Source organism: Hippopotamus amphibius, chromosome 1 (genome assembly GCF_030028045.1).
Source record: "Hippopotamus amphibius kiboko isolate mHipAmp2 chromosome 1, mHipAmp2.hap2, whole genome shotgun sequence".
Classification (NCBI taxonomy): Eukaryota; Metazoa; Chordata; class Mammalia; order Artiodactyla; family Hippopotamidae; genus Hippopotamus; species Hippopotamus amphibius.
The window spans coordinates 95,921,331-95,934,049 of NC_080186.1; the positions used below are offsets into that span (position 1 = coordinate 95,921,331).

The 12,719-nt window shown below is 43.4% G+C and overlaps 1 long non-coding RNA gene across 1 annotated transcript; it reads right to left on the reverse strand.

Moving 5' to 3' along the window:
- Window positions 1-456: 456 nt before the first annotated feature.
- On the reverse strand, window positions 457-2,674 carry LOC130848915 (uncharacterized). Its single transcript, XR_009052634.1, has 3 exons — window positions 2,559-2,674; window positions 2,209-2,346; window positions 457-788 (listed from the first exon to the last, which is right to left on the reverse strand). It is a non-coding gene; the product is annotated as an uncharacterized LOC130848915 (long non-coding RNA).
- Between the last annotated feature and the right edge of the window lie 10,045 nt (window positions 2,675-12,719).

Below are 12,719 nucleotides of genomic sequence, written 5' to 3' on the forward strand. Positions count from 1 at the left end.
CCCTCACCCTGTCTGGGACATAAAAACTAGCCATAAGATTAAAGTGTAAGCACCTACTAACCCCCAAATTATGCAGATGAAGGAGGGCATGCATCGCACATTAAGCAAAATGATCTCTTTAGATAAACAGGACAATTTCTCTTGGCAGTTCTTTTGTTTTGGTCTTCAAAGTCTCTTTAAAATGCTTCACCAAAAGCTGAAGTTCACGCAATGGAGTGATTTGCCAATTTTGGTTTACGTTTTGACGTTAAACCATCAACAAAAAAGTGGGAAAGGAATTAGAATACCATCAGGAGCTAATTCTGATTAATGTTTAAAGAGGATGATTAGGGAGACAGTTTCTCACGCTTTGTAATTGCTTTAGCTAAAGAATATTTCAGGGAGGCAATTTTTGAGTCTGAATTACATTTAGAAGCTAGCTTTCTAATACCAATCACAGAAAGTGGACAGTTGGGGCTTTTGTTTTATTTTAAGGTGCCTTTCAAATGAACATTTTGTCCATCTTAAAATTCCCCAAGAGTGGCCAGTGTCATTTCAAACCGTCTGGTGAAACTGTGCCAGTTAGAAAGATCCACAGGAATGAGCATGATAGTGGGAAAGAATGAAGCAGGCAGGTGTTTGGCTTGGAGGGGGGCGCATGGAACATCCCCCGTGAGAACTGTAGTGTGACCATCCATAGGAACGTTCAGTGTGACCTGCATCTCCGGGCCTTGCTCAAAGACCAAGCATCACCCAACCAGGGCTGGATGAGCGCTCCTGATTCCAGGCAGACAGAACTAAGGTGGCTTCTAAGAGGAGGGAAAGATAAAAAGACACTGGTTACTAAGCATAATTTTAATTTGTCCTTATTTCTTCAAATGCCAGTAAAGTAACAGAATATGGATGCTAATGCATGTATGTTTGTTTCGGCTTTCTCAAAATGTTTACATGCTATGAAATAAAGGCTCATAGAAAACAGCTGAGTGGGACTCCCTTGGTGGTTAAGAATCCGCCTGCCAATGCAGGGGACACAGGTTCGATCCCTGGTCCGGGAAGATCCCATATGCCTTGGAGCAACTAAGCCCGTCTCCACAACAAGAAAAGCCACCACAATGAGAAGCCGTGCACTGCAACAAAGAGTAGCCCCTGCTCTCTGCAACTAGAGAAAGCCTGTCCGCAGCAGTGAAGACCCAACGCAGCCAAAAATAAAGAAATAAATAAATTTATACAAACAACAAAACGGCTGTATGGTTTCTAAACTTTCCTCTGAGTTTCTCTTGTGTCTAAAAACAAGAGAAAATATTGGTTACTCTATTAAAGATAACGATTAGTGTAGATGGTTAATTGTCCTGGATAAAGTAATTGCAGAGAGACATAGGTATGTATACAGAGTAAGAGGTGATTTTCTCTTTATTTAGAAAAAATATTATAATTTATTCAAATGATAAATTTACTATGACACATTTAATATACTGAGAAGTTAATATATTTAAAGCTATATTTAAAAGCTATTTTATATTTATATATCTACATATGCCTAAATACATTCAAATAAAGGAATATTAATAGGTCCTTTACTAGAATCTGTTACAAAAATAATGTACCAGAGGAGTAAAATTAGAATTCAGATCTTCCATGTAAAATGACTAAATTAATTTATGCCCAGATTAGCAGAGGTTCTTTTTGTTTTTTACCAAATGATTCTCATAGATTTTAATGCTTTTCTTATACTCTTAAATCATTTTGTTGGAAATTCCCTTGGTTTGCCCTTACCTAATTTTATTTGTTTGTATTTTAAAATTCTATCACAGACCTAAATTCACCCTTAAAATGTAGACCAGTCCAGAAACTGTCAGCTCCAAAGACTAAAATAATTGCCCTCACCTGGGCCTGCCAGCTGGTTAAAAAGTAAAAGAACAAGCGTGTATACTAATAGTATATGCGCTTTTGGGGTAGTCTGCAAATTTGGAATTCTTTAGAAATGAAAAGTTTTCTAATTTTGACAAAACATATAAAAATTGGACAAGTTAAAAAAAAACTTTTAGCTGATTTGCTGTTACCTAAAGAAATAGCTATAATAAAAGTAGAACTTCATTTAAAGCACCAAGACCCACAATCTCCTGGTAATGCTTCAGCTGACCATTTTGCTACATAAGCAGTGGTAACCATGACAATTGCTCCTGTAATTGTATAGAAAAGAGAGGCCTTGGAGGAATTCAAGCACTTTACCTTTCGGTTTGGAGACATATTACAAGGATTGAAAGTCATCTTGTTTCTGATAATTGCCTATTTTACTGATGTATCATGTCCTGAGTCTTAAATGTGATTGCACAGCCATTGTCACATCGGATAGTTCAACCACTCATCCTGGAACAGAAGGAGAGGAAAAGATTAACTTCAGTTTAACTACAGACTACACTCAATGCACACTCTTCTGCTCTTAGCAAAATTTCTGGAGGAAATCTGGATTTCCTGAATTAACTTCCTATGGTCTGACTTTGTCTGTCCTTGGCCTAAAGATTGGGGGTGGGGGTGGTGCTGAGAAAGAAAGCAAGCAGTCCTTGGTGTCCAGAACTGACCTGACATTCGCAGCAAGATCTCAATGTTGTTGCAAGCTGCTCTGATGCTCACAGCAGGACGCTGTTCTCTTCTTGGACAAGTAGCCCCACAGAATAACAACCTCACAGTTACTCTGAGATCATGATAAAATGAAAACAAGATCACTCCATAATTTTACCTAATCACAGACAGAAAGAAGGTCACCTGTTACCCACAAAATACCCAATCACAGAATCGCCCCCCACCCTGCCCCGCAACTTTCTGACAGCCTTAAATCTAGAGGTAGCTCCTCCTTCCTTGGACTTCTCCCAGATTAGCCAGCCAGAACCCAAATGCCCTGGTAGAGTCTTTCTCACACTCTCCCTGAGACGCTCTGTGGGTCCGAGTGTTCTCCCTGGCTGCAAGGATCAATAAACTCACCTTGTTATTACAGCTGTGTTCCTGGTGGTCTCTGGCTGGAAGGCAGTGACAGTGCCTACCATTTAAAATTCTTGGCACATTTATTAAAACAGGTCTGTGTCTGGTGATGTATGTTGTTCAGTGTTGCTTTCTTTTATAACAGTTGTACTTCTTAGGTGCCCGTGTCTCTCTCTCTCTCTCACTCTGGTCTCTCCCTCTTTGCAAGAGGCATTTCAAGAGACATACAAAGACATATAAAATTTTTAAAAGGGAGATAATTGGGAAAAAAGTACCATAAAAGGAAGAGAAATAGTGCTGAGTCAGAGGCCAGATTGTTGCCAAATCTGACTCCCTGTGCGCCGATGCTGAATAAAAACACGGAGACAGAGAATTGAAAGATAAGAAATAGAGAGGCTTTTTATTTTCTCTGCCACGCAAAGGGAAAACTCAGTAGGCTAGCGCCTCAAGAACTATGCCCCTCTCCTTGGGGAATCAGAGAAGATTTTATACGTGGGGCTTGCAGTCTGGGGTATATGATAAGTATGAAAAGTAGTGAAGGTCTTGCATTTTTTTTCTGCTGCAAATTGATGGCCAAAGCTGGCATCAGGCAGCACAGCAACCGGGTCTGGTGTCCCTGAAGTTATTGGCCCATGACCTTCTTTCTGAAGTGAAGAGCACTACAAGGGAGAAGGGGGAGAAGAAATGCCAAGTGCAAAGTGTAATTTGTATGGGGTCAGAGAGTAATCACCTTCGTGAAGGACAAGTCTAGCTACAAGTGTTTGTTAGTATAAACAGCTGAAGAATGACCAACATTGTTTACCTCTTTCAGGCCTGTTTATGTTGTTTCCCCAGCCTGTTCATTTTTTCCTTGTTTTTTCCTGGTTATCAGGAGAGGAAAAAAACCCTCATTTCTATTATTGTTGGCAACAAGACTAACACAGAATGAACAATGTGAGGCCTTGTGTTCTTTCCAGATGACAAAACTTGGCTGTAAATTTCCTAGAAGTAAAGGCAAAGAGTGAAGTACAATTTGTTATGCAATTCTACGTCTATACAATTTTAAAGATGAACAAGTGGCTTGGGAAAAGTGCCCCTGTTCTGGTAATGACCCCTTAGAGGAACGTTTCCTGCAGGATCCTCTTTTGGTGAATACTATCCACATTCTTCACAAGGGAAAATCCAATGACAGGTTTCCGGAGGCTATTTCTTGCAGCATCCTTCTGAAGAACTGGTTTAGGATCCACCAAGATGAGGACTGCCTTCTCCTCCTGGCCATGCTGTACGTGGCCTCTCGTGATCACAATGTGCGGGGCATCACAGGGCTCCCTGCCACGAGGGCCAGCGCCCCCCCGCCCTCTCCCGGAGGTGCAGTTCTTCCACCGTCCGGATGACCCACGGCCAGCTGTGTCCACTGGGCTTTGAGGAGTGCCCAGTCCCTGTTGTGTCCAGGCCTCTGCAGGACACCCTGGGCAGCTCACGGAGGCAGAGGACTGTTACTTTTCTCAGCAGGCACTGCGGGCTGCAGGCCACAGCCAGTCACACATCCCTCACTTCTTCCTGGGCTCTGAGCTACAGGGTTTGCCCTCTTCTCTGATGTAAACACACAAAAATAGAGGGACTTAAACCCCTTCAGGTTGTTTCTTTGTTGAAGATCTATAATAAGCAATCTGGGAAGGGACACATAGGTCTCTGAGTACCTTTCATAAGAACAGTAACCCGTAGCCACAGGCTAGGGGTCACTTCTGCTTCGCACAGCAGGAGCACATGTTTCATGGTGATGTCATAGGGTCTCCAGTCCCGTAAAGGGGACGTTCCCCAGGCTCTGCCGTAACAGCAGGCAGATGTCAAAATGCCAAAGCTCTATTCTGTTAAAGTCGTTCTTTGAGAGGCCCCAGAAGTGTGGTCAAGGTTAAGATGGTGAATTTTATGTTATATGTATTTTACCTCTATTAAAAACAAAACTGGCGACTTCCCTGGTGGTGCAGTGGTTAAGAATCCACCTGCTAAGGCAGGGGACACAGGTTTGATCCCTGGTCCAGGAAGATTCACATGCCGCAGAGTAACTAAGCCCAGGGGCCACAATTACGGAGCCTATGCTCTAGAGCCCGTGAGCCACAACTACTGAAGCCCATGCGCCTAGAACCCGTGCTCCACAACAAGAGAAACCACCGCAATGAGAAGCCAGTGCACCCCAAGGAAGAGTAGCCCCCACTCACCACAACTAGAGAAAGCCCATGTGCAGCAACAAAGACACAATTCAGCCAATAAATACATAAATAAATACATAAATAAATAAATTTATACATAAAAAAACAAACAGGTGGTCTAAAGACTCACTTTCGGAAAGCCTGTTTTAATCCAGTGTTACAACCTAAAGTATTTAAAGGAATGAATGAAGTGTAGAAATAATATAAATAATGTTATTTCTTGCAGCAGAGCATTTGAAAATTATCAAGTGGCAGAGAGTTCAGACTGACATCTTCTGACAAAATCATGGGAGTGTGGATATTCCGTGTTTCTGATAACGAGACAGCATGTTGGGTGAAGCAACTATTCAACCCTGGTCCACAAGAGAATCACCCAGGGAGCTTTTAAAACTACAAGATGCCACCACATTTAGGGATTCATACTTCATTGGTCGGGGATGGGGCCCAGTATTTTTTAAAAAGTTCTTCATGTGATTCTTGTGCAGAGAAGTTTGAGAATGATTGCTTTTGAGTTGGCAGAGCTTCAGGAAAGGCTAATTTTTTTTTTCTTAAATAAAAGTTAAGCAACACAACCAGGGCATGTGCCTGGATTAGAGGACCAGGGATTGCCTGTGTCTCTCTGATATAGTTTTCCTCTTCTTGTTCTTAGTCAAATCCACTTAAATGACACCCTTCTTTGCGTATGCTATAATTGAGTATAACCCTTTCGCGTCTGCAGATCCCTGTCACTTGATTTGCATAGCGCCTTGTGAGATAGGATGGGTATAAGAATCCTTATTTGCCAGGTGAAGGAAGTCTCCCTCATTCAGCCTGAAGGCCCCAATTCACCAACTAGCCACCTGGTGTAGGCGAGGGATGAGACAGAGATGCCTCACGGATGGCCTATGTCCTGAAATCCTGTGACACAGCCCGCGGTCACTAGCTTGGGTGGGTGTTCCCCACACTACTGTGACCCTTGGCCGTTTGGTCCACTAAAGGAACCAATGCCATTCCACGGCTGCACTGGAGTGTTCTTTTAGGCCCTGCACACACTTTGCATAATAAAACATTAATGGAATACACAGGTCTGCTCTGAGAAACAGACTGTAACCCCAAAAAATGTCAGAATGGAGGAAAAAAGTGTACAGACTCTATTTTATCAGTTGTAAGGTGCACTGTTATTTTATGGACAAATACGAAGTTTTAGAAACCCTACCACGTACACAGCAAAATGCTGATGACTGTAAGACATCCTGATTTTAGAGATGTTAGAATGTGGAAAAAAATAAGCGGATCTTAGAATCAATAAAATGGGTGCGTCTCACCATTTCCTCTTTTTATGCTCTGTAACGAATGTGATCCACATTTTCCCAGGGCCCAGTAGCCCAGCGTTAAAAGGGGGTCGCTGACGCCAAGCGCATTTTATGAGCACTGTGGCCTCCGCATCTCCATCATTCCTGGGCGTCTCCGCAACATGTCTGCCTTCCCACTTGGCTCTGTTGCAGCCCCATCCGTGAGGCTGCTGGCGGTTCTGAGGGATGCCCTCCCCAGGCAGCCTCTGAAAGCGCTTTAGCTCAGCGTGCCGGCAGTCCCTGGAAGGCTCAGATCAGTAGAGTTTTCAGTGCTCATTTCAAACGCCACATCCGAGAAGTGGAATCCCCCCCCACTGCCACCCCCCACCCCGGCCCGTCATCAACAGTAAGAAAGTATATACATCGCCATGTTAATGAAGGCAAGTTTTTGGAATTTTTTAATCTCAAGCCAAGATCCCTGCACTACCTTAAGACATAGGGTGTAGCTCACATCATTACGTGCACGTTGAAATGGATAGATGGACTTCAGGACCCAGTAGTTGCTCTTGATTTTGGAGCCCAAGGAAAGCAGCACTAACGTGCCCTCAAGCTGAGGGAGGCCTAAGTGTGGGGGCAGAGGGGCACCTCTGCCACTGTCTTTGCTGTCTTCAGCTGCCTCCTTGATCTTGGGCTGTGGCTGCCAGTGGGGGGGTGAGCTGAAGAGATATGCCTCCTCTTTGACTCCCACCCCCCGCAGCTCCTGGAAAGTGCCCATTGTGTCGTTCTGGTTCTGTGTCCTGCTCAGAATGGCGACACCCACATCAGAGCGCACCTTCCAAGATGCCACTCATGGGACTTCCCAGGTGGCCCAGGGGTTAAGAATCCGCCTGCCAATGCCGGGGACATGGGTTCAAGCCCTGCTCCGGGAAGATCCCACATGCTGCAGAGCAACTAAGCCCATGCGCCACAACTACTAAGCCTGTTCTCTAGAGCCTGAGAGCCACAACTACTGAGCCCATGTGCCACAACTACTGAAGCCCTCACACCTAGAGCCTGTGTTCTGCAAGCAATGAAGAGTAGTCCCGGCTTGTTGCAACTAGAGAAAGCTGGCAAGCGCAGCAACAAAGACCCGATGCAGCCAATAAATAAATACATAAATACATAAATAAGTAAATAAGCCACCCATGCTTGGCTCGCTCAGACTTTCCTGACCGTTCTCTCCCACATTCAGACTGTCCTCCGGATGCTGCCATGCCGGGTGGCCCTGCTTTGCGGATTTCCTCATGCTCTCCACCAGCGCCACCCAGTGGAAATACTGATGGTCCCTGACTTACGATGACTGGACTTTATGATGGCGTGAAAGACACACGCATCCAGTGGAAACTGTGCTTTGAATCTTGAACTTTGCTGTCTTCTTGGGCTGGCGATATGCGGTATGACACCCTCTTGTGATGCTGGGCCGAACGGCCAGTCAGCAGCTCCCAGGCAGATGCCCAATCTCGGGGGTAAACAACCGATGCACTTACCATCATTCGGTGCCAACCATTCTGCGTTTCACTTTTGGCACAGTATTCAAATAAATTACTTAATTATAAAATAGGCTTTGTGTTAGATGATTTTGCCCAACTGTAGGCTAACGTCAGTGCTCTGAGCACATTTAAGGTAGGCTAGGTGTATAAATGCATTTTCAATTTACAATGGGTTTATGGGGACGCAATCTCTCCAAAGTAGAGGAAGATTAGTATGATCTAGCCACCTGTTCAAGTGTTCCAATAGCCTCATTAAAAAGTAAAAACAAAATAACTTTAATAATATGTTTTATTTAACCCAATATATCCAAAATATTAAAATTTCAACATGTAAATCAACTTAAAATGATTAAGGAGATATTTTACAAGCTTTTTTGTCCCTACTAAGTCTTTGAAATCTGATGCATATTTTATATTTAGAGCACATCTCAATTCAGCTCCTAAGTTTTCACTGGAAATACTTAACCTGTATCTAGATTTCAAAACATTTACAGTTGAAAAAATTGATTCACATACACAAATTACCCCAAATATGCCTAAAAGATGTCAGTGGCTGAATTGAGTATCAATTAAAAAAATAAGCTGATTAAAATTAAATAAAATGAAGATTTGAGTTCCTCAGTTGCACTGGCCACACTTCAAGCTCTCGGTGGCCACACGTGGCTGGTGGATCCCATATGGCACAGTGCAATTCTAAACCATAGGCTTCCTGAGGGTATCAATTGCTTGCATTCTCGGAGTAGGATACTGAGCCCAGCAGGTAGAGGTAACAAAATGTTTGTTGAATGCGTCACTAACAGATGTGGGACTTTTAAAAAAGGGAAAAACAAGAGGATAACAACATGCTTATAGCTCCAAGTCTGCCTGGATCAGTGCAGTTCCCTAGGGCATTTCTCTGGAATACACCTCTGTCACCTAAACCCTTTTAGATTTTAGAGAACCTTCTCCCCAACACCAATCCAGCTCCTGTTTCCACCCTCTCATTTGGCTTCTAAGAGCTTCCAGAGCTTGGCTTTTCAAATCCCTGGGGTTGAGAGGTAGAAACAGACTTCACTTCTTCCCCAGATGTTTCTAGTTAGAGGCTCTGCCTCTCCCAGGTCTCAGAGCACCTGGCAGGCAGGTAGGAAGGAGTGGGTGGAGCCACCCTGGCAGCCCCTTGAAGGGCCACCCAGGAAGAGTTTTGTGCTCCAGCCGTAGCTAAGGCCAGTGGAAGCTCCCATCCTATCAACGATGGCCCCTCAGGGACAAGGGAGCAGAGAAGACCAGGACGTATCCTCTGGGTCAGCCTCTGCAGAGGGGAGCCCAGTGGATGTTTAGGTCCTTTCTTCCAAGCCAGAATGTTCTTCTTGGAAGAAGGGTGGAGGACAAAAAGATGGGAGGATCGTTAACTCCATCAAGGTCAGTGTGGGAGGAAGTGGTGTGAAGGTTTTAGTGTTAGAACACGAGGTCATGTTAATCTCTCCAGGTTCTGAGCCTCTCTTGTAATTTGCACAGGCATGTTCTGAGCCCCTTTGTTCTTCTAGGGTCCCTCCTGTGTTTGCAGCTATTAAGGAGCTGTAAGCCTCCTCCTGAAACAGAAGAATATTGTAGAGATGCAGTGAGTGACAGGGCCTCCTGAGGAACAGGGGACAGTTGGGTGACAGTGAGGGGAGTGCAGCAGAAAAAGCATAGACCTTGTAGAGAGCCAGGGACAGGCTGCACTGCAGTCTTTCCTAGCTATGTGAGCATGAGAAAGTAGCTTAACCTCAGCATGCCTCAGTTTCCCCTTTCAGTTGCAAAGAAGTTGGAAGAAAAACTGAGATTTAGTTCACAGATGCTGTCTTCTTTGTCACTATTAACCCCACAGAGCACAGCTGTCACTTGCCTCCCTGGGCAGTCTGTGTCTTCAGTGACAGTGCTCTGACGGATTCCAGACCTTGAGTCAGGCTCTTCTCTTTCCTTACACTCAGGGTCTAAAAGAGACTCTCTGCTTTCAGAAAGCCAGCTGCTCCTTTCAGCCCAGGGCAGAACTGACCCTGGAGCCCTGGAGAGTTCCAGGTGTCCTTTAAGGCCTCAGCTGCCCACTTCTCTTCAGTAAGTTTCCTTGCACTTGCCCTAATTGGATGTTCTCTTTTGCTGTCAGGGTCATTGAAGGGTAGCACTCTTGTCCAGTGAATAGGTCCCCAACTTAGGAGTGGACTTGGGGCAAATCCTGTGGTTGCCTTTGCTCTGAAGAGCCCAAATGGACCTCTCACCTTCTATACTTAACCCTGAGGTTGCTTTCCACTGCCCTGCCTGCAAAGTACCACCCTGGTGTGGAGGCCTCATGGCCAGCTGGGTTCCTCACTGTTCTCAGCTGCAGCGGCTGGCCTGGTCCCAGCCTCAGACATGTCTGATTGCCGGGTAAAGCCTGGCCAACACCTGTTATGTCTTGCCTTTTTCCCTCCTGGCTACCTGGACTCACCAAATGGCCTTGCTGCTTCCAGGAGATTTAAAGGACCAGTGCCATGGTTTTCTCCTTCTTCACGTTTCACTTTTTCTCCTTTTGGTAACCAGACATTTAAGGTCTAAGACATTCAAAAGCAACCATATATATGGGGGAATTTAGAAAGACGCCACACAGACCTTACATGCACATCTCAAACTGATCCCTGGCACAGAGACACCATATAACAGTTGAAACACAAGCACACATACACACACACATACACTGCAGCAAATTCTGGAGAAGGGGGAGAATCTAATTTCCAGAGATACCGCATTATAAGATTCACATATCCATTAAAAAAAAAAATCACAAGGCATACAAGAAACAGGAAAGTTTGGCCCAAGGGGATGGTGGTGGTGGTGGTAAGTCAATGGAAGCCAACAGTCTTAAAGATGCTCAAAGAGCTAAAAGAAGATATGGACAAAGTTAAGAAAACAATGAATGAACAAAATGGAAATTTCAAAAAAGATAGAAAACAAAAAGGAACCCAAAATAAATTTCAATAACTAAAATGAAAAACTCACTGGAAGGACTCAAAGGAAGATGCAAGAAGGAAGAAGAAAGAGGGAACTTGAAGACAAGATCATCGAAATGGTTGAGTTTGAGGAACAGAAAAAAAAAGATAGAAGAAAAGTGGACAGAACCTAAGGGACCTGTGGAACACCATGGAGTAGACTAACATACACATTGTGGGAGTCCCAGAAGGAGATGAGAGAGAGAAAGGGACTGAAAGACTTTTGAAGAAATGATGGCTGAAAACTTACCAAATCTGATTAAATACATGAATATAAACATTCAATAAGCTCATGGAACTCTGAGCAGGATAAAGTCAAAGAGATGCACACCAAGACATATTATAATCAAACTATTAAAAGACAAAGACGGGGGGAGTCAAGGAAGGGAGGGAATATGGGGATATGTGTATAAAAACAGATGATTGAACCTGGTGTACCCCCCAAAAAATAAAAAAATTAAAAAAAAAAAAAGACAAAGACAAAGAGAAGATCTTAAAAGCAGCAAGAAAGAAGCAACTCCTCACAGACAAGAGAGCTCCAAAAAGATTATTATCAGATTTCTCTTAGAACCCTTGGAAGACAGAGCAGTAGGTTGATATACTCAAAGTGATAAAGGAAAGAAAAACCCGTCAACCAAGAATCCTATATCTGACAAAACTGTCCTTCAATTATTAGGTAGAAATTAAGACATTCCCAGATAAGTGAAAGCTGAGAGAGTTTGTTACCACTAGACCTCCCCTGCAAGAAATGCTCAAAGGAGTCCTTCAGATTGCAATGAAGGGACACTAGAGAATTATGTGAAACCATGTGAAGAAATAAAGACTCTTGGAAAAGTAAATATATGGTTAATGATAAAAGCTAGTACTATGGTAAGTTTGTTTTATAACTCTCTTTTTGTTTTCTACATAATTTAAGAGACTAGTCCATTAAAAAAGAATTATTAGTCTATGTTTTTGGACACACATGCATAAAGATTTATTTTGTGACATCAACGATCAAAGAGAGGGGACAGAGATGTATAAGAGCAAAGTGTTTGAATTCTATTCGAATTAAGCTGGTATAAATTCAGAGTGTTGTAATTATAGGATGTTAAATGTAATCCCCAATGGTAACTACAAGGAAAAATAGCTGTAAATATACACAAATAAAAATAAGAAGGAGGACTTCCTAGGTGGCGCAGTGGTAAAGAATCCGCCTGCCAATGCAAGGGACACAGGTTCGAGCCCTGCCCTGGGAAGATTCCACATGCCACGGAGCAACTAAGCCTGTGCGCCACAACTTGTTGAGCCTGTGCTCTAGAGCCTGTGAGCCACAGCTACTGAGTCCATGTGCCGCAACTACTGAAGCCCACGTGCCTAGGGCCCGTGCTCCACAACAAGAGAAGCCACTACAATGAGGAGCCTGTGCACCACAATGAAGAGTAGCCCCCACTCGCAGCAACTAGAGAAAGCCCGTGTGCAGCAACGAAGACCCAACGCAGCCAATAAATAAATAAAAATAAATAAGTTAATAAAAAAAAAACTACTCTTAAAAAAAAAAAGAAGGAAAATAAAAAGTTTCATGGCAAAAAAATCAACTCCACACAAAAGATAGTCATGCAGGAAACGAGGGAGAAAAAACTATAAGGCAAATAGAGGACAAATAGCAAAATGATAGAAGTAAGTCTCTCATCAATAATTTATTTAAATGTAAATGAATTAAACTCTCCAATCAAAAGACAGAGATAGGCAGAATGCATTAATAAAAAAACATGATTGAACTACCTGCTATCTACAAGAGACACACGTTAGATC